Here is a 20,177-nt window from a genome sequence, read left to right as displayed (position 1 = left end):
TAAAAAAGAGTAGAGAATGTTTCTTCCATTTCAAAAATGTATTATTTGGGGCTGGGTACAGTGGCTCGTGCCTGTAATCCCAGCACTTTGGGAGGCCGAGGTGGGCAGATCACTTGAGGTCAGGAGTTTGAGACTAGCCTGGACAACATGGTGAAATCCTGTTTCTACTAAAAACACAAAAACTAGCCAGGCATGGTGGAGGGCACCTGTAATTCCAATTACTGGGGGAGCTGAGGCACAAGTATCACTTGAACCCGGGAGGTGGAGGTTGCAGTGAGCCGAGATCGTGCCACTGCACTCCAGCCTGGGAAATACAGCAAGACTCAGCCTCAAAAAAAAATGTATTCTTTAGCACTGGTACTTGCTTATACAATAATATTATACTCCAGGAGGCATTAGCCTCTGTGTGTCTAAAACCTTGACAACAAGGTCTACACACTGGAAATACTGTCAATTCTGAGTTACTGTTACACAGCCTTCATAGACAAGAGTTGAATTGAAGGAAGTGAGAGAAATGTGGGCAAAAGTATATCCTTTATCTGAAACTATAAATAATTTGTATTCAATAAGAAATTATTTGAAACACAAGTATTATGAAACCATATTTTAGCTTGTACCATATTAAGAGAAGAAAAAAAACAACTAAAAGCCCAAGGGCAAACTACCAGCACAGCAAGCTTCACTGCCCGGCCCCTCACTCCAACACCCCACAATCTGAGATGTCAACCTATAATACACAGAAAAGAATGAGGCAGGGAGGACCAGAGCAAATCAGCAATACAGAGTCAAACGTCTTCCCTATATCATATGAAGGAAATACATGTTTATCACTGAATGGTGCCATCTTTGATCTCCAAACAAAACGCATTAATGACTCATCATCAAAACATTCCCTATTACTAAGGATGACTTTTCACTAATCCTCCCACAATATATTATCCAATATGATCAAAAATATAAGATGAACTCTCTGGCTGGGGACCAGAACAAAGCCCACAGATGTACAAGGGACCAAGCGTCGTCTTGGTTCTATGCTAACACCCATAGATCCTTCTTGCCGATGGAAATCATTTAGTGTTCGGTTACAAATATACTACAGTATTTAGTCACAGAGATCCCTCAAAATAACACTTTGATTAAAAAAAGATCTAATGTCATTTCTTGTTATCTTTTTTTGATGGACTCTCTCTCTGTCACCCAGTCTGGAGTGCAGTGGCGCCAACTCGGCTCACTGCAACCTCCCCTTCTCTGGTTCAAGCGATTCACCTGACTCAGCCTTCCAAGTAGCTGGGACTTCAGGCACATGCCATCATGTCTGGCTAATTTCTGTATTTTCATTAGGGACAGGGGTTTCTCCATGTTGGCCAGGCTAGTCTTAAACTCCTGACCTCAGGCGATCCACCCACCTTGGCCTCCCAAGTGCTGGGATTCAGGTGTGAGTCACTGCGCCTGGCCTTTCCTGTTACCTATTAACCTAGGTGCTAGGTGCCAAGCTGTGGGCAAGTGTTAAAGGTTGACAATAACATAATTCTCAACAATGTCCAATTGACAAATTAGTTTTCCTTATACTATTTACAAGTTTCAATATTAGCTAGCATTCATTCTTGAGATATATATGATATACATATCCATATATATATTTTGACATATATATCAAAATATATTGAAGCATAAAATACAAAAAAAAATTAAATTGACTTAAAAGTAATTAAAATTCAACTATCCAAAGCAAACCTAAGTGTCCACTAACAAATGGGTAGAAAATGAAAATGTGCTATATACACAATAGAATACTATTCAGCCTTAGGAGAGAAGGAAATCTTGTCTTTTGGGATGACATGAATGAACCTGGAGGACATTATGTTAAGTGAAATGAGCTAGTCACAGAAAGATAAATACTGCATGATTTCACTTATATGTGGAGTGTAAAAATGTCAAAGTCATAGAAGCACAGGGTGAAGTGGAGATTACCTGAGGCTGAGGGTCAGGGACACTGGGGAACTACTGGTCAAAAAACACAAAATTTCAGTTAGGAAGAATAAGTTCAAAAGATCTACTGTACTTCATGATGACCATGTTTAGTAACAATACATTGTATATCTGAAAATTGTTAACAGTAGATGTTGTGTTCTCACCACAAAAACATATGTGAGGTAATACATATATTAAACAGCTTGCTTTAGCTATTCTATAATGTATACATATATCAAAGCATCATATTGTAAGCCATAAATAATATATACAGTATTTACTTGTCAATTAAAATAAGTAAATAGACATAAATAGAAGTTTAAGATGCAAAAATGGACTCTGAGTGCTCAAAAGAGAAGACACAAAGTCCTTGTATGCACTAAAGCTTTTCTTGGGAGAGAATCACTTGTTTTCATTCAAAAACTCTACCTCTAGTCTTATTTTCTAACTTTATCTGTTATACAGTTTCCAAGTTCATCTGAGTTTAAAGACAGAAAATTAATGTTGTCCTAAGTAGCATAAACTGGCTTGAGTTAAGGCAGGCAAAGAGGATTATAAGGATACAGGTCCCTTCATGAAGCCCAAGAACAGGAACGGTGCTTCGGCCAGGATTGGAAGCAGGGCTTGGACAGCTCATCATCCCTCTCAGTTTTTCATCTCTGCACATTTGTGTATATCTGCCTCCTGTGCTTTCTAGGCCACATGGCTGGTAAATGATGCCCACTGCATAGCTACTGAGCTTCAAGTTTACAGGAATAACTATAGAAAGTGAGCTTCCTCCCGTGGAAACGTCCCAGGAAATGCACATGGAATGGCCAAGTTGCCACTCCTGGTCCAGCTCCTTGTGGCTGAGGTGATGGAGGAAGTCGAGTCATATAAAATGGCTAGGGATTAAAGAAGGTTCTTACGTTCTAGGAAAATCCTCCAAAGAGTATTCACTACAGAAGAAAAGCTGTGAAAATACAGGGAACTAGAGAAGCTTTGAAAATATAACAAAAAGGAAGGGTTTATGACCTAATAATGAAGGATGCAGACCCTCCAAATATTTTGACTTGAGGCAGTTTAGTATATGGGCAAATATTCCATAACACCTTAGTAGACTATGAGGGATTCACTGTACTACTGGATTATTGATTACTCATCACTCAGAAAAGTTTAAGTTGTATTCAGTATACAACCTGAGGAGAATGCAATGCCTCCCTCAGTCAATCCCATGAGGTGCTGTGAAACTGGAATGCCCTTCCTTGAGAGTACTCCTGAGCTGGCACAATGGGGATGGGCCTTTACACTTGTGCAACTACCAGTCACTGGATGTAGGCTGCCCTGCAACAGAGTGTGATCTTGGGTGAAACAGCTTATTTTTTTAGATAGCATCATCTTGCTCTGTCACCCAGGCTGCAGTGCAGTGGCACAATCATGGCTCAATGCAACCTCCAGCTCTCAGATTCAAGCAATTCTCCCACCTCAGCCTTCTGAGTAGCTGGGACTACAGGTGTGCACTACAATGCCCGGCTAATTTTTTTATCTTTTGTAGAGACGGGGTTTCATCATGTGGCCTAGGCTGGTCTCAAACTCCTGGGATTAAGGGATCCACCTACCTCAGCCTCCCAAAGTGCTGGGATTACAGGTGTGAGCCACCGCACCCAGCCCGAGAAAAAAATGTTAAAAGCAGCTGGCAGCAGATGGAATGAGGAGTCAGGATGGCAAGTCTCAACAAATTTCAAAAAATACACACAGATAGATAATAGAGCATGTGCATTGTTCACAGTGAAATTATCCCAGAAGTTGAGAGCAGAAATGTCCCAAAAAAGATTGTAAAAATAGATAAATAAATAAATAAAATTTAAACATTTAAAAGAAGAAATTGGCTGGTTGTGGTGGCTCATACCTGTAATCCCAGCACTCTGGGAGGCCAAAGCAGGTGAATTGCCCGAGCTCGGGAGTTCACAACCAGCCTGGGCAACATGGCAAAACCCTGTCTCCACTAAAATACAAAAAATTAGCTGGGCATGGCAGTGTGTGCCTGTAGTCCCAGCTATTCAGGAGGCTGAGGCAGGAGAATTGCTTGACACCTGGAGGCAGTCGTTGTAGTGAGCCAAAATCACACCACTGCACTCTAGCCTGGGCAACAGAGAGAGACTCTGTCTCAAAAGAAAAAGAAAAAAGAAATTGAGGGCAGAAGGATAACTTAAAAGCTGCCAAATTTTTGGAAATAAAGCAAATAAAGCAATTTATGAAATGGTTCACAGAAAAATTGCCCAGGGAAATTAATAAGTGAATGATAATAAAAATTCAACATATCAAAAAACTGAGGAATAGAGCCAAAGTGTTGCTTCAAGGTAAATTTATATCCTTAAATCATGTATTAGAAGAGAAGGAAGGCTGGGCACAGTGGCTCACGCCTGTAATCCCAGCACTTTGGGAGGCCAAGGTGGGCGGATCACCTGAGGTCAGGAGTTCAAGACCAGCCTGGCCAACATGGTGAAACCCCGTCTTGACCAAAAAATACAAAAATTAGCCAGGCATGGTGGCGCGCACCTGTAGTCCCAGCTACTTGGGAGGCTGAGGCATGAGAATCACTTAAACTCGGGAGGTGGAGGTTGCAATACGCAGAGATCACGCCATTGTACTCCAGCCAGACTCTGTCTCAAAAACATAAAAACAAAAACCAACAAGAATTTAGGGCCGGGCATGGTGGCTCACGCCCGTAATCCAAGCACTTTGGAGGCCAAGGCAGGCGGATCACCTGAGGTCGGGAGTTCAAGACCAGCCTGACCAACATAACATGGTGAAACCCCATCTTTAGAAAAAAATTAAAAAAAAAAAAGAAGAGAAGGCTGAAAAGCAATGTCAGCATTCATCTCAAGAAGCTACAAAAAGAATAGCAAATTAAACTCAAAGAAAGTAGAAAAAAGAAAATAACAAACACATAATCAGCAAACTAGAAAATAACTGTACAAGAAAGACAAATCAACAAAGCCAAAAATTAATTTCTGAGACAACTAATAAAATTATAAAACACTAGTTTGTACCGATATAACCTATGTAAACAATTCCCTATTGCTTGACATCTACATTATCTCCATTTGAATATACTATTCCACAGCACTGACATAATCATCCTTCCAATATTCATTCCTGCTTATTTACTAAAAATAAATGCTTAAAATTATGACTGTTGGCTCAAAGACTGTGAAAAATTCGAAGGCTTCTGATACAGACATTGTGCTAAACTGCCCTATTAGAAAGACTGAACCAATTTTACTCCCACTAGCAATTTATGACAGTGTTCATTTCCCTAAGAAATAAGTATGATTTTAAAAAAATATTAATTTGATTTGTTAAAAAAAATACTTCTTCATTTTAATTTGCATTTCTTACATTACTAATAAAGTTGAACACCTCTGAATGTTTACAGGCTAAGTTTCTTATGTGAACTGCCTTAGTGTTGTCTATTCTTCTATTAAGGTGTTAGTCTTTCTCACAGATATTATTACTTTTTATATATTGATACTGAGCCCTGAACCGAAGAATTAATAATATTTTCCTGTTCTGGTCAGATTGCCTGTTAATGTCCTTTAGATCATGTTGTTATTGTGGTTGTCGAGTGCTTAAAACTGTTTATATTCTTGTCAGTTTTTTCCTTCATGGTTTGCCTTCATTTGATGTTTAGAAATGCCAACCTCATACCAAGATTCTTATGTGAATACTCACCCATATTAACCCCTAATTGAATAGCAGTGGTAAAGACTTGATGAATCTCTACAAATGTCTTGCTGGCTCAGGAATGCAGTCAGGAATTCCATAAAGCATATCAAAGGTAAGGTATCATTTAAGATTTTTAAAAACTAGAGATACTACTAGAGTCTAGACTTTGGGGGGGCAAAGCCAAGGCAAGGCAAAATTGTGATGTAACTGAAATTGCTTTTAGCTGCCCAAAGCATCTCCTTTTTTCTCTGCCCTTTTACTGCTGAAGCAGGTTTTCCTCCATCCCCAGTTCTAGCTACCTACCTCATTCTCAGGGGAGAAAGAACTGATACTTGTTTACCATAAGACATTAAAGATATTAATGCTTTAAAATAACAGCTTGCAAAGAGGATGGCCAAGAAAAGTTTAGAAGATTCTGAAGCATTAATGGATTTTCTTTATTATTTTTTTTAATTGTGGTAAAATACACATAGTTACAATCTTATTTATTTATTTATTTTTTTCCAGACAGAGTCTTGCTCTGTCGCCAGGCTGGAGTGCAGTGGCACCATATTGGCTAACTGCAACCTCAGCCTACTGGGTTCAAGCAATCCCCTGCCTTGGCCTCCTGAGTAGCTGGGACTACAGGTGTGCGCCACCATGCCTGGCTAATTTCTTTTATCTTTAGTAGAGATGGGGTTTCACCATGTTGGCCAGGATGGTCTCGATCTCCTGACCTCATGATCCACCCGCCCTTGCCTCCCAAAGTGCTGGGATTACAGGCGTGAGCCCGCACTTGGCCAATCTTAATCATTTTTAAGTATACATTTCATTGGTGGTATTAAGTACATTACAGTGCTGTGTAACCATCACCACTGTCTGTCTATAGAACTTTTTCATCTTCCAAAACGGAAGCTCCATATCCATTAAATGAATGTGCCGTTTTTCCCTTCCCTCAGCCACAAGGAACAACTATGCTACTTTCTGTCTCTACAGATTATACTACTCTAGGTACTTCATGTAAGTAGAATCATACAGTATATGTCTTTTGGTGACTGGCTTATTTCACATGGCATAATGTCCTCAAGGTCCATTCATGCTGTGGCATCTTTTAGAATTTCCTTCCTTTTTGAGGCTGAATAATATTCCATTGTATAAATACACCACATCTTGTTTATTCATTCATCCATCGATGGACACTGGGTTGCTTCCATCCTTTGGCCATTGTGAATAATGCTGCTGTGAACATGGATGTACAAGTACCTCTTTTGAGACCTTGCTTTGAGTTCTTTTGGGTATATATATCCAGAAGTGGGATTGCTGGATCATATGATAACCACATGTTTAATTTTTTTAGGGGGCCGGGCACAGTAGGTCACACCTGTAATCCCAGTGCTTTGGGAGAACAAGGCAGGGGGATCAGGATATTGAGGGTTACAGTGAGCTACAATACCCCTCTGCACTTCGGCATAGGTAACAGAAGGATATTCTGTCTCTTAAAAATAAAAATAAAAATTTGAGGAAGTGCCACACTGTTTTCCATAGTGACTGCATTTTACATTACCACCACCAGTGCACCAGAGTTCCAATTTCTCCACATCCTCTCCAACAGTTGTTATTTTTGTTTTTGTTTTGTGTAATAATATGCATGAAATGGTACTTCATTGTGGGCTAGATTTGCATTTCCCTAATGATTAATGATGTTCAGCATCTTTTCATGTGCCTATTAGCCATTCATATACATTCTTGAAGCAATGTCTATTCAAATCCTTTGCCTTTTTTTTTTTTTTTGAGACGGATTTTCAATTTTGTTGCCCAGGCTGGAGCGCAATGGCGCGATCTCAGCTCACTACAATCTCGCCTCCCAGATTCAAGTGATTCTCCTGCCTCAGCCTCCCGAGTAGCTGGGATTACAGGGGTGCGCCACCATATCTGTCTAGTTTTTCTGTATTTTTAGTAGAAACAGGGTTTCACCATGTAAGCCAGGCTGGTCTCAAACTCCTGACCTCAGGTGATCTGCCCGCCATGGCCTCCCAAAGTGCTGGGATTACAGGCGTGAGTCACTGCACCTGGCCCTTTTGCCCATTTTTAAACAGGAGGTTTAACAGGGTTGTTTGGTTTTTTGTTGTTGAATTGCAGGAATTCTTTATGGATTTTCTTTTATTTGTAGCCTTTCTTGGTACCCTCCAAATCAGTTCAATCAGGAAGCCTTCTCCTTTTCTCTCCTTTCTCTTGAAAAACGTTCTTAGTTCGTGTCTAATCCAAGAGGCTAATCCCAATATCAAACAACGGATCAGGAGTGATGCATCTCAATTCTAAAAGCATAAAACAATGCTTTAAATATATTACAAAATATATTTAAATGTTGTTTGTATTATGTATATACACAAAATCAGAAAACTTATAACTCAAAAATGTCTCTTGGAAATACCTTTGGCTAGGTGCAGTGGCTCATGCCTGTTATGTCAGCATTTTGGGAGGCCAAGGAGGGAGGATTGCTTTAGCCCTAGGGCTCAAGATCTGCCTAAACAACATAGTGAGGCCCCATTTCTACAAAAAAAAAGACAAACATTAGCTGGGAGTGGTGGTGTGTCTGTAGTCCCAGCTGCTTGGGAGGCTGAGGTGGGAGGATTGCTTTAGCCCAGAAGTTTGAGGCTGCAGTGAGGTATGATTGTGCTACTGTACTCCAGCCTGGATGACAGAGCAAAACCATGGTTCCAAACAACAAAAATAAGATAAAATTTAAAAAGAAGTAAATTTGTTAACAAAACTTGAAAAAAGAAAAAATTTGTTTTTTTCTGATTATAAAAGAATGTATGTGAGGGGGCCCGGGGGAGGGGAAAAGAATGTATGTTGATTATAAAAATTCAGATATTACATAATTAGATAAATTATTAATAGAAAGTGAAAATCTCCCAAAATCTCACCCACAGAAAATACTCTTTTAAACAATCTAAACAGTCTAGTACAAACTTCCATAACATGGGCATACACACACACACACACACACACACACACACATTGTATTTTACTTTTCTCTACTTAACAATCTATCCTGGATATTTATCCATATTAAAGAGATGCTGGTAATTATTTTTTTAAATAGTGGTCAAGATAGTATTTATATATATAAACTAATATTAAATTTTTGTTTGGGAGGCCAAGGCGGGCAGATCACCTGAGTCAAGGAGTTCCAGAGCAATGGGTCAGGAGTTCCAGGCTGCCCAGACCAGTGAAACCTCCTCTCTACTAAAAATACAAAAATTATCCGCGCATGGTGGTATGCACCTGTAAGCCTAGCTACTCAGGAGGCTGAGGCGAGAAAATCACTTGAATCCAGGAGATGGAGGTTGCAGTGAACCAGGACTGCACCACTGCACTCCAGCCTGGGCAACAGAGTGAGACTCTGTCCCAAAAAATAAATAAATAAACAAATAAATAAATTTATTTTTGAAAATTCACAAAACCTAAGATAAAATGGATTCTAATAAGATCAAAAGCACTTCAGGGTCTAACACAGAACAAATAGAAAGTGAAGACAAAATATAGAATAAAGCTCATAATTACTCTGTATCACTTATACATAAGATATAAATCTTTAATAGTGCTATAATTGCAGAATTGCCATACTTTCCTATAACGCATTTACAAACTCTCTTTCTCACTCTAACCAGAAATAATATAACCTCTGACCATGCCACATCTACAGAAGTGTCTAATCAGTAAGGCCAGCCATTTCCAAAACTTTCAGTGAGAGAACACAGAGGCTATCAACCTAGTTGACAAATGTAAAAGGCAGATGAACATATATAGAAGTTTGCAAGTGTCAGCCTCCATTTGAAGTACAATTCTCTCATTGTGCCATAAGTAAATAACATTTTCGTTGATTTCTTCAGTTATACAAAGAGTTAGCGTCTTTCTTTATGATTAGCTTTAAAAAGATATAAAAGAGAAATTGCCTTCTAAGTCTCAGCAAATGATAAAAATTTAAGTACAAGTTGAAATCCTGTCATTTGCAGCAACATGAATAGAACCAGAAGTTATTATGTTAAGTGAAATAAGCCAGGCACAGAAAGACAAATATCACATGTTCTCATTCATATGTGAGAACTAAAAAAGTAGGTCTCATGAAGACAAGAGAGTAGATTGGTGGATACCAGAGGGCAGGAAAGGTAACAGGGAGAGGGAGATAAAGAAAGGTTGATGAATGGGTACAAATATTAATATACAGGCTGATAGAAGAAATAAGATCTAGTGTTCAACAGATCAGTGGGATGACTATAGGTTACAACAATCTATTGTGTATTTCAAAATAGCTAACAGACTAATTTGAATGTTTCTAGCATAAAGAAAAAACAAATAGGAGACCCGGCACGGTGGCTTACACCTGTAAGTCCAGCACTTTGGGAGTCCGAGGAGGGCAGATCACGAGGTCAAGTGATTGAGACCATCCTGGCCAACATGGTAAAACCCCATCTCTACTAAAAAATACAAAAATTAGTTGGGCATGGTGGTGCATGCCTGTAGTCCCAGCTACTTGAGAGGCTGAGGCAGAATTGCTTGAACCTGGGAAGCAGAGGTTGCAGTGAGCTGAGATCGCACCACTGCACTCCAGCCTGGGGCCTGGTGACAGAGTGAGACTCTGTCTCAAAAAAAAAAAAGAAAAAACAAATAGGAAAGTTGATGACTATCCCAATTATACTGATCAGATCTTTTAAAATTATATAAATGCATTAAATTATAACATTACCCCCAAAATATGTACATTTATTATGTATCAATAAAAAATAAATTTAGCCTGGGCATGGTGGCTCAGGCCTATAAATGCCAGCACTTTGGGAGGCCAAAGTGGGAGGATCTCTTGAGTCAGGGAGTTCAGGACAAGGAGTTCAGCCTGGGCAATGTAGTGAAATCCTGTCTCTTAAAAAATAAAGAAATCTGCCAGGCATGGTAGTACATGCCTATAGTTCCAGCTACTCAGGAGGCTGAATTGGGAGGATCACTTGAACCTGGGAGGTTGATGCTGCAAGTGAGCTAAGATTGTACCATTGCACACCAGCCTGGGTGACAGAGTGAGATCATGTCTAAAAAATAATAAATTTATAAAAATAAATTTTAGAAACAACAAAACTGAATTAAAAACTGAATCAAAAAAATTAAGTAAGAGCAATTTCTAAGTGGCAACTGTTATTATCACATTTATCACCTGATATGGTCAAATTTTCTTAATTTCCTGACTACTTTTTTTCCACAAGGGTCCTGTGTATTTTCTCACTTCTAATAGGTATTGTCTACCTCTACCTTAACTTCCCATACCAGATGGACAAATTTACCAAACATTTTATCATTACTCTAAAATTTAACAGAAATGGGTTAGCATATGATTGGCATAGCTTTACTACCAACTTCACATTAAGCGTTCAGAAATTAGGTAGAAATGAACCCCTAAGTTGAAGGAGCTTTCAATGCTTGCATGAAAATTTTCTAGGCCTTCAAAGGCTGTTTCTGCTGCTTCTCCTTCTCCTTATTTTTCGTCTTTTTAAAATCTTGTTCTTTTCTTTCCCCCACTGAAATTCAGTAACATACAGCTACCATAAATTTGGGATGTCCCAGAAACAACCGTGGTTAGAAGACTGGTATGGCTTCTACATACTCATCCTTTAATTGATGTCTTCCACCCACTCACTCTTTCTCATACCCCGTTTCTCCTATATTATCGAAACTTCAATCCTTGCCTCTGTCATGTTCAGGTATCTAAGCTTGAAAAAGATAACACCTTAAAATGCCATAGGTACAGTGGGAAAGACCTCAGGAGGCAGCCAGAAAACCTAGGAAATGTGACTAGGGCTGGGTTCTTTGGCATTAATACCCATGTTTTGCAATGTCCAAAGCCTGACTAGAATTGATCTTTCACCTCCTGAATTCTGTCATATTCCCATATTACCTGTATTTGTTCTGTGCCTAAACAATACCATATAAATTAGACAAATTCTCCAATTTTATATTAACTTTATTCACACTGAAGCTGCCACATCTTAAATTAGGAATGCTTTCAGCTACAAGGAATGGAAAAGTCTGACAAGAAGCTTAAACTCTTAGTTGTTTTTATTCTTAACAAGAAGTCCAAAGAAGGTTATCTCAGGGCTATTCTGGCAGCTCAGTAATGTTGAAAGAAGTCAGACTCGGTGGTTCCCATCGTCTCTGGGAGCTGTGGAAGTACAAATTTAAGACATGTCCATTTTATTAGTTTATTTCTAAATGTAATGAAAGATCCAGGGACAATTTGCGGGCCATTTAATTCAGGGACCCCAATTCGTATGTGGAGAACTCTCGAATATACCCAATGCCATGGGTTTCGGAGACCTGAAAAGCTCTGCCAGCCTCCAGGTGCTCAATGATTACCTGGCAGACAAGAGCTACATCAAGAGGTATGTGCCATCACAGGCAGATGTGGCAGTATTTGAAGCAGTGTCCAGCCCATTGCCTGCCGATTTGTGTCATGCCCTACGTTAGTATAATTACATCAAGTCTTACAAAAAGGAAAAGGCCAGCCTGCCAGCAGTGAAGATAGCTTTGGGCAAGTATGGTCTTGCGGATGTGGAAGACACTACAGGAAGTGCAGGTACAGACAGTAAAGATGAAGATGACATTGATCTCTTTGGATCTGATGAGGAGGAGGAAAGTGAAGAAGTAAAGTGGTTAAGGAAAGAACATCTTGCACAATATGAATCAAATAAAGCCAAAAAACCTGCGCTTACGGCCAGGTCTTCCATCTTACTAGATGTGAAACCTTGGGATGATGAGATAGATATGGCAAAATTAGAGGAGTGCATCAGAAGCATTCAAGCAGACAGCTTAGTCTGGGGCTCATCTAAACTAGTTTCAGTGGGATAAGTAATTAAGAAACTTCAAATAAAGTGTGTAGTTGAAGACGATAAAGTTGGAATAGATAAGCTGGAGGAGCAGATCACTGCATTTGACGACTAGGTACAGTCCATGGATGTGGCTGCTTTCAACAAGATCTAAAATCCATACTGTATTATGGCATTTAAATAAAAGCTTTAAAGGTTTAAAAAAAAAAAAAAAAAAACCACCTGAGACTCTTGGCTGGGTGCGGTGGCTCACACCTGTAATCCCAACACTTTGGGAGGCCAAGGCGAGCAGATCTCTTGAAGTCAGGAGTTTGAGACCAGCCTGACCAACACATGGCGAAACCCTCTCTCTCCTAAAAAATATGAAAATTAGCTGGGTGTGGTGGCACAAGCCTGTAATCACAGCTACTCAGGTGGCTGAGGCATGGGAACAGCTTGAATCTGGGAGGCAGAGATTGCAGTTAGCTGAGATCACACCACTGTACTCTAGCCTGGGCAACAGAGTGAGACTCTTTCTAAAAAATTAATTAATTAATTAATTAAAATAAAATAAAAGGAATTTGGTCCTTTGGCTAGGTGAGGTGGCTCATGCTTGTAATTCCAGCAATTTGGGACGCCAAGGAGGATGGACCTCTTGAGGTCAGGAGTTCAACACTAGCCTGGCCAACATGGTGAAACTCTGACCCCAATAAATATACAAGATTAGCCGGCACGGTGGTGTGTGTCTGTAATCCCAGATATAAACAGGTGGCTGGGGCATGAGAATCACTTGAACCCGGGAGAGGGAGGTTGCAATGAGCCAAGATTGTGCCACTATTTCTGTCCCTTTTATGAGATAAGCTATTTTTTTTTTCCCTGTAAAGGTCTCCAAGAAGATTTCTGGTTATATTACATTAGCTAGGACTGAATCACACAGCTGGCCCTGACTGCAAGGGAAGTTAGAAAAAGGCGTATTTGTCTTCGAACGACTACAATAGAAAGAGAAATGGGTTTGGAACTGGCATGGGGTTCAAGCAACAGTTTATAACACATGTCTATATTACACATAAAATGCTGATTATCTAGTTAATTACAACTGGGTCGAGAACCTTTAAAAGCCCTGCTTTAGAATACAGTTCTCCTTTCCACCAGAAAACCAGTTAAGAATGCTGATGAAGGAGACATTAAAAAGGGACTGGAATGAAAGCTAGAGCTTTGTCAGATGGTGCTGACAGTGCTGACTGAGTTGCAGACAGATTACAACTGAAAGAACATCCATAGCCAAATCCTATCTAGAATGATGGGAAAATTGTACTAGTGTGCATAGCTGATGTCTTGAAACCTTCCAGAAATTTTAAGAATGTGATAAGGGCCTGGTGCAGGGACTCACACCTGTAATCCCAGCACTTTGGGAGGCCAAGGCAGGAGGATCACTTGAGCCTAGGGGCAGACCAGCCTAGACAACATTGCAAAGCCCCAACTCTACAAAAAAAATACAAAAATTAGCAGGGCGTGGTGGCATGCACCTGTAGTCCCACCCAAAGTGGGAGGATCATCTGAGCCCAGGAGGTCAAGGCTGCTGTGAGCCATGATCCCACCACTATACTCTAGCCTGGGCAACAGAGTGAGGCCATGTCTCAAAAAAAGAAAGTGTGATAACTAGAGATCTATCTAGGGCTACCATTTTTAAAAATAAGAAAACAGATTTTTATAAATTATTTAAAATAGACAAGCCAATAATACTACTTAAGAGTTAACATTAATGGACTCTATTATGATATGCCAAGTACTGCTTTACATCTATATGTATGTATCTAATCCCTCAACTGGCCTATGAGGTAAGTACATTCACTAACGTGCTTATGGTCACACAGGGAGAAGCTCAACCTAACTCTAGAGATCATGCCCTTCACCATATTCTATTACTGTTTATGATTTTATTTGTTCTCTTTGGTGTTTCTTATTCATTTTATGTATTTATTATTTAATCATCCAAATTTATAAAGTTTAACTCTTGTTCATAAATTGCAAACTGTCTTTCTCGACTTTCCTTCCATAGTATTTCTGGTTCACGCAAGTCCTAAAGTGGCAAAGCTGTTTCAATCACGTCTTTCAAAAACATAGAATCGGATAATCCAAATGGATTGTGTAGCTAGTTTTTCAAAAGCTTTGATATAAATTACAACTAACGTTGTTAGGGTTTTATAAGAAAAAAAAAGTAGGCCGGGCGCGGTGGCTCAAGCCTGTAATCCCAGCACTTTGGGAGGCCGAGACGGGTGGATCACGAGGTCAAGAGATCGAGACCATCCTGGCCAACATGGTGAAACACCGTCTCTACTAAAAATACAAAAAATTAGCTGGGCATGGTGGTGTGTGCCTGTAATCCCAGCTACTCAGGAGGCTGAGGCAGGAGAATTGCCTGAACCCAGGCGGAGGTTGCGGTGAGCCGAGATCGCGCCATGGCACTCCAGCCTGGGTAACATGAGTGAAACTCCGTCTCAAAAAAAAAAGAAAAAAAAAGTAGAACTAAGCTGACAAAACAAACCACCAAAAAAAGGCATCACAACACACAATGTACAAAAAACAAAAGTAGAAACATAAATATATATCTATATTAATCCTATGTGTTCTAAATCCCTCCTCTGTTTCATCTACTGTGAGTTTGCTACCTCCATGGCACATTGGCCAAGATTACTTGTAGGCATACCATTGGTTCCCTGAATTATTGGGCTATTATTCCCCTTCCCAAGATAGTAACCTTGTTTACGCCACACATAGCTGGGAACACACATGTGGCTAATTACACCCAAATCTCTAGTCTCAAAGTACTGTACTTAGCTTTTTATTTTTAGGTTTTATGCTTTCCTTTTTCTTTACATCTTTATTCCTATGCTCCTAGAAATTTAGCTCCCGAACACACATAGGATCCTTGTATATTTTCAACAATACAATGAAATCCATATCTTATCTACCAAAAAAAACCATAAACCATATGTTATACCTTAATTTTCCTCATATTCTCTTCTCATGTATTATTAAAATTAGAAGTGGATTAAGCTTTTTTCGTACTTTTTTTTTTGAGACTGTCTTGCTCTGTCACCCAGGCTGGAGTGCAGTGGTTTGATCATGGCTCAATGCAGCCTCAACCTCTCTGGCTCAAGTGACCCTCCCACCTCAGCCTCCAGAGTAGCTAGGACTATAGGCATGTGCCATCATACGCAGCTAATTTTTCAATTTTTTGTAGAGATGGGGTCTCACCATGTTGCCCTGGCTGGAATCAAACTCCTGGGCTCAAGCAATCCACCTGCCTCAGCTTCCCAAAGTGCTGGGATTACAGGCATGAGCCATAGCACCTGGCCAGATTAAACTCTTTTAATTTGCTCAAAGGCAGTGTCCTCATATTGGGTTGGAAAACCAAGATGATCATATATAAGAAAGGATCTTCCTACTTGTCTCTCCACCTGTTTTCCCCCAACTCTGGCTAATCTCTGTTTAATAATGTATCTCTAACTACTTGGAAGAAAAGAAAAACAACAAAACTCCACGACAGCATGGTCAGCTGACAGATAGCATGTCAAATAGCATGAATAGCTGAAGGAAACAGTGATGGGAACATACAAACCTATTCTCTCTCTCCAATAATTCCTCCCTCCAATAATCTCCCTCCAATAGGTTGCTAGCAGGCAACCCTATCTGGTATTTGCCACCATACTTGTAACACACAAATGTTTGCTTGCTAGGGCAACTGTATTTAAACTAAAGTATGACAGCTATAAATAAGACAATAAAATAGAGGCCATTTTTAGATTCCAACAAGCCAAAGTTCAGGCACTGCTCTCTTGAAAACTGTCACCAAAGGCAAAGAGAGAGCAGCCTCAAGAGGAAATAAGAGAAAATCACTACAATGCCTGAAGGATTCATATTGAAATCAGAGGCATCAGATGAGGATTGTAAAATGAATCAATAGCTTAAAAAGATCTCTGGCGAACAATCTGTGCCATTCTCCTTCTCTAATCTCTTGGAGGAAAAAAAAAAGAGCACAAAAAAACTCTAAAATCTTTTAATGAGACTATTATTCCATTAATTATTTGAGGCAGTTTTTGTTTCACTAGAATTAATTAACATAATCCTTCTACTTTCAGTTCCAGCTGCATCTGATGTCACTGCTATGGCAATGAAGAATGAAAACCAAAGGACAACTGGCTACTTAAGGAATGCAGTTGACTAAAATGAAGAGCATTCACAGAAGCAGTTCCTGTACTCTGGCTGAGACTGTATTTTTCTACATATAGCCCACACATTCTGAATAAACCCAAATCGATGCAATTTCAAACTTAGAAAACTTTAATTGCTGCCCCACTGATGCCATTTTCAAGATGGAATCATGTATAATAAACTACTCCATCTATTTCACCTATATATATATACATTTTTTTTAAATTAATTTAGCCTGTACTCTCAGATCTATTAAATTTTGCCAGTCTTTGACAGTTACCTTAGAAAATCCTTTTAAACATAGCCAACAGGTAAGTCAAATAAGAATTTTTGGAAATGTTTAATGTTAAGGACAGCATTATTTTAAGAATCTAGGTCAAGGGTCCCCCATCCCTGGGTTTCGGGTCCGTACCAGTCCCTGGCCTGTTAGGAACCTGACTGCACAGCACAAGGTGAGTGGTGAGCCAGTGAGCAATACCGCCTGAGCTCTGCCTCCCATCTGATCATTGGTGGCATTAGATTCTCATAGGAGCACAAACCCTATTATGAACTGCACATACAAAGGATCCAGGTTGCACACTCCTCATGAGAATGTAATTAATGCCTGATGATCTAAGGTGAAATCGTTTCATCCCAAAACCATCCATCACCATCACCACCTCCACTACCCAGGTCTGTGGAAAAATTGCCTTCCATGAAACCAGTCCCTGGTGCCAAAAGGTTGGGGATCACTGACCTAAGTCTAATGTATAGAATGGCACAGATTACAATGAGTCACCTCTGACCCAAGGGAAGTAAATGCCTTCTGGCCAGCTCCTTAAAAGCCCTGGCCAGCTTCCCAGACACATTTCAGTTGTAAACTCATTATGAGAAACATTTAATTATGAAATTTGCAAACAGGGGAGCTTATTTGAAATACATTAACTAAACAACTCCTTTTCAGATCTTTCAAGATCTCAGTCTGCCTCAGATATTATTTCCCACATTACTTCTCCTAATTCAGTACATGTGTTTTTTCCTTGAATAACTGCCTCTGCTGTATTTCTCCTTCCTTTAGCTTAAGTCAACCTTTCCATTTCTAAAGCCAACAGCTTCTGAGCAACCAGGCTATCCACCCATTAAACACGCATGCAAGGGCTTGACAAATCCTGAGTGCCTTTAATTACTCAGGGATAGTCTCTTCAGCTAACATGAGAATGTGTAGGTTATAACACAACTCATCCTGCCATATGGCTTCCAAAACACTGGAATAGGAAGGGATCCTTTACCCTCTCAGGTCGTAACTAACTGGCCCACTGATTAACAACCTTAACCTATCTAACTCTGTAGTTTGGAGAACTGCTTTCTAGTAAGCTGTTGTGCCTGCCGTACTCTGAAATCCCAAATACGTAATTATTATTATTATTATTTTTGAGACAGCGTTTCGCTCTTGTTGCACAGGCTGGAGCGCAATGGCATAATCTCGGCTCACTGCAACCTCTGCTTCCCGGACTCAAGCAATTCTCCTGCCTCAGTCTCCCAGGTAGCTAGGATTACAGGCATGTGCCACCATGCCGGGCTAATTTTGTATTTTTAGTACAGATGGGGTTTCACCATGTTAGTCAGGCTGATCCTAAACTCCTGACCTCAGGTGATCCATCCACATGGGCCTCCCAAAGTGCTAGAATTGCAGGCTTGAGCCACCGCACCTGACCAATGTGTAATTATTTTTAACGATTTATTCCTGAGTTATTTGATATTCCTGATTTTTGTGTTTGTTTTTTGGTTTTCTAAGATCTAACTGGATTAATCTTAACACTGATATTATAATTCACCAAGTTTTTGTGCCAATATTGTTATAGTAGAAAAATGGGATGTTTGGCAATTACAGTCAAATTAATTAACTACTACAATTTATTTCTTTGTAAACAAATACACAAAGGCTTTGGTTATCTTCAGTTTAAATGAAAACTATCAAAAAATTAGAAGTCCTTATTATAGAGGTCTAGTTGAGTAACATATGACTAATTAATGCAACAATACAGTACTGTGAGGTCATGAAAAAAACACACTGTAGAATAATACGTATTGGTATGGGAAAACCTTCACAATATAGTTCTCAGATAAAACAATCTTGCTACAAAATAGTATGCATAAAATAAACCATTTTGCTAAAGAAAAATGTATATATGGAAAAAGATAAGGACATAAATCAATATATTAAGAGTATCTGAGGACAGTGAGATTACATATACTTTTTTCTTTTGCATTTCAAAATGTTCCAAGATTCTACTCTGGACATTTATTATTTTTACACTTTTTAAAATAGTTTTTTTTTTTTTTAAAAGGAAAAGAGCTCCCAAATGATTTTGAGAGTGATTTCCTATACTATTTCACACCTATTATTAGCAACGGTAATGGAACAACTTTTGCCATAGAAGAGTCTCAATTACATTTTAACATAAGTGAGGCAGTTTTTTCAGTTTCCTTTAAAAATATCAAAAAGGGCTGAGCAAGGTGGTTTACGCCTGTAATCCCAGCACTTTGGAAGGTGGAGGCAGATGAATCATGAGATCAGTAGATCAAGATCATCTCGGCCAACATGGTGAAACCCCATCTCTACTAAAAATACGAAAATTAGCCAGGCGTGGTGGCACATGCCTGCAGTCCCCAGCTATTCAGGAGGCTAAGACAGGAGAATGGCTTGAACCCAGGAGGCAGAGGTTGCAGTGAGCTGAGATCATGCCACTGCCCTCTGGCCTAGTGACAGAGTCAGACTCTGTCTCAAAAGAAAAGGCTGGGCTCGGTGGCTCACGCCTGTAATCCCAGCACTTTGGGAGGCTGAGGTGTGTGGATCACAAGGTCAGGAGTTCAAGACCATCCTGGCCAAGATGGTAAAACCCCGTCTCTACTTAAAATACAAAAAATTAGCCAGGTGTGGTGGCACATGCCTGTAATCCCAGCTACTCGGGAGGCTGAGGCAGAGAATTGCTTAAACCCAGTAGGCGGAAGTTGCAGTGAGCCAAGATCACGCCACTGCACTCTTGGCTCACAACTGTAATCCTAGCACTTTGGAAGGCCAAGGCAAACAGATCACCTGAGGTGGGTCAGGAGTTCAAGACCAGCCGAGACAACATGGCGAAACCCCATCTATCCTAAAAATACAAAATTAGCCGGGCACGGTTGAGCATGCCTGTAATCCCAGTTACTCGGGAGGCTGAGATAGGAGAATTGCTTGAAGCCAGGAGGCAGAGGTTGCAGTAAGCCGAGATCATGCCATTGCACTCCAGCCTGGGCAACAAGAGCAAAACTCCATCTTAAAAAAAAAAGAGAGAGGACAATTGGAAGCACTGCAGACTAAGGAAAGTCATTTATAATGACATATTAAAACTGGCCAAGAGAAGAATAAAGTGGTTCCCATCCCAAGTGCCAAAGAGAGGGGGCAGTGAAAGAGATAAAGCTCATGAAAAGTTA

The 20,177-nt window shown here is 39.8% G+C and overlaps 1 protein-coding gene, 1 long non-coding RNA gene and 1 pseudogene across 9 annotated transcripts in view; 2 read left to right on the top strand and 1 right to left on the bottom strand.

The window, feature by feature from the left end:
- MYO5A (myosin VA) overlaps positions 1-20,177 on the bottom strand; it is a 217,738-nt gene that overhangs the window by 182,197 nt on the left and 15,364 nt on the right. The window lies entirely within an intron of this gene.
- Positions 58-19,335, top strand: LOC116564365. Its single transcript, XR_004274863.1, has 2 exons — positions 58-100; positions 19,261-19,335. It is a non-coding gene; the product is annotated as an uncharacterized LOC116564365 (long non-coding RNA).
- LOC116564363 lies at positions 11,991-12,749 on the top strand (annotated as a pseudogene).

The sequence above is a fragment of the Sapajus apella genome, unplaced genomic scaffold, assembly GCF_009761245.1.
Source record: "Sapajus apella isolate SASKATOON/1434 unplaced genomic scaffold, GSC_monkey_1.0 scaffold37, whole genome shotgun sequence".
In the NCBI taxonomy this organism is placed as follows: domain Eukaryota; kingdom Metazoa; phylum Chordata; class Mammalia; order Primates; family Cebidae; genus Sapajus; species Sapajus apella.
This window is presented reverse-complemented; position numbering and strand designations above follow the sequence as displayed.